Below are 2,869 nucleotides of genomic sequence, written 5' to 3'. Positions count from 1 at the left end.
AAACAAACCCATCAAGCTACCATTCTGTTGGGACAATGAATCATCATAATGATAAACAAATTGCTGTCCTTGGTAAATTCGATAAACACCATTAATAGGAGAGCTGAAGTCAAATAGAAAATTGCTAATAGATATAAAGCAGGAAGTTAGCAATATCCTCTGAAACTGAATATGTGCACTTTAACAGACATTATCTACCTTCTATATTTTTAGGAAAGATACATTAGGCATCACTCAATACCCCAAGGGAAACCTTTAAGGAGTTTTATAAAGCATGATTTGTCTTACCTAGCTTTATTGCAAATATTTATCCTAGGGTGTTATTTAACATCATGCTTTAAAATAATCAATAGAACACAGCACATTGGTCCATCGACACACATTTATTCAGCAACTATAATGTGTAAGGCACTGTCAAACTCTAAGTCTGTTCTAGATCTCTAGCCTGAAATCTGTTCTTTTTCCCTCCAAACAAGAAGTTCTTTGTCATGTTTTAGGACATAAAAACCTCTTCGCTTGATTATCAATAGACTTTATCCTTTATTATAATACATAAAAGGATACATTTCATAAATTTACATCTCGATAAATCTTCACCACATATATAACTGTGTAGTCAACACCCAGATTAAGAAACAGAGCATTACATGGATCCCAGAAGTCTCATTTCCCCTCTTAGTCATTCCACTTCCTTGGGTAACTACTATCCTACCTGTAACAGCATAGTTAAGCTTTTGCCTCGTGTTGCACTTTATGTAATGGAATCATGTAGTATGGGCTCTTTTGTGACTGACTTCTTCCAATATTATGTTTATGGGATGCATCCACATTGCGGCATATAGTTAGATAACATTAATTTTCATTGCTGTAAAGCATTCCATCATGTGAATAAACCTCCAGTATATTTGCCTATTTCTTTCTTGTGGATTTTGAATAGCTTCAGTTTGGGGCTATTATAAGTAGTGATAGTAGGAGCATTCTAATTCATGCCTTTTGGTAGACATATGAGTATATAACTAGAAATGGAATTGCTAGGTTATATATCCTTATTAATTTGTAAATATGTTTTCAAAATTGAAAAACGGAACAAAGTGGTAGCAAAAATCATTTAAAGGCCCACCACTTAAAAATATACAAAGTAATAAGTTACAGGAACATCTTTCAGCTTTAACCTAATTCTTACCCCATGCCAGATAACCACATTTAGCAATCTGATATGTACTCATCCGGTCTTTTTCTGTGCTATGTGGAATTAATAAAGGCAGAAAAACCATTGAAAATAAGAGTCAGGATTGAAATTGTACCATGCATTGAGTGAGAATATTAATTCACTTTTCAAGAATATCTCATCACCAATGTACAGGCAATATTTCTGGCCATATCATAGTAATTGAACTGAGAAGCATACACCATAAGATCGGGAAGCTATTGCTATCCTCACCAGTAGATAGCCAACAGCTCAAGAAATTAGTTTACTGACATTTTAAGGTGCTTCCAATGATCTCATAATTAGGATGGCACTCAGCTGTGATCTCTGATGACTATAATAAAGTTTTACAGTTTTACAAATCTTTACCCTACAAGCATCTGAATGAAAGCACTTCTGATTCAAATTCCATCAGATGAACATTACCAGAAAAAGTAAGCTTAAGTTCATTATCTTTAATTCTCTGTTTGCATACAATTTTCAAAGTTTTAAAAAAAAATGTTTAAATCCAAATATTTGTCACTATCCTTTCATATAAAGAAATATATTCATTTTAACAATTGTAACCTTAAAAACAATAAAAAAAACACTTCTCCTCTTATAGACATTTAAATATGTTAAACCCCCACCACTTTAAATGTGCGAAAAATATGTCCTGCTTTCTTACTTATAGAGAAATAAGTTCCATTCTTCCCACAATGTAAATCTAGAGTAAACAACAGCACTTCCTTGAACCTCACTTAGTCTTCTTACTGCTCTCTACTATTTTTCTCTACTTTGAAGTTTCCTGAAGATTTTAAAATATCACAGGTAATAGAAGATAATATATTACTTTTGATTTTAGACTAAACTGCAGATATTTCAAAGTATCCTTCTGCTTTCAGATAAATTACTGTGTTTTGAAAATAGTTAATCCCTCAAAGTAGCTTTAGAAGTATCTCAGAGCCAAAGATAAGATTCTCTGGCTCTTTCTCCTGAAGTTACTCATACAGGCACATTTTATTTTAAAATAAAAATGACATCTCGGAGCTTTAAAAATAATTCTTACTGAAACTTAATTGAACAATTTTTTAAAAGTACACTTTTCCTAACATTTATTGAGTACTTACTATTAATATATAACACATCCTAACCCAAGTGCTTTATATGTAGAATCTCATTTAGCCTTTACCAACCAAAAGAAAAGAAAGCTATAAGGTACATAAATCATATCATACATCTTCTCAGACCATGGTGGAATAAAAATAGAAATCAAGTACAAGAGAAATTCTCAAATCCATAAAAAGTCATGGAAATTAAAGAACCTGCTGCTGAAGGACCTCTAGGTCAATGACGAAATTAAGATGAAAATCAAATCACTCTTCAAACTGAACTACAAAGGGGACATAAGGTTTCAAAATCTGTGGGATATAGCAAAGGCAGTAATAAGGAGAAAATTCACAGCCTTAAATGTGTACATCAAAAAGACAGAGAGATCACAAATTATCTAACCTAAGTCACATCTCAAGGAACTAGAAAAAGGAGAACAAACCAAACCCAAAGCCAGTAGAAGAAAAGCAATAACAAAGCGCAGAGCACAACTAAATGAAATGGAAACAAACAAGCAAACCAAAAATAATACAAAGGATCAATGAAATAAAAAATTGGATCTTTCAAAAGACA

Source organism: Propithecus coquereli, unplaced genomic scaffold, assembly GCF_000956105.1.
Source record: "Propithecus coquereli isolate 6110/MARCELLA unplaced genomic scaffold, Pcoq_1.0 Scaffold50, whole genome shotgun sequence".
Taxonomy (NCBI): Eukaryota; Metazoa; Chordata; class Mammalia; order Primates; family Indriidae; genus Propithecus; species Propithecus coquereli.
The sequence above is the reverse complement of the archived record's forward strand: the minus strand, read 5'-3'. Positions refer to the sequence as shown.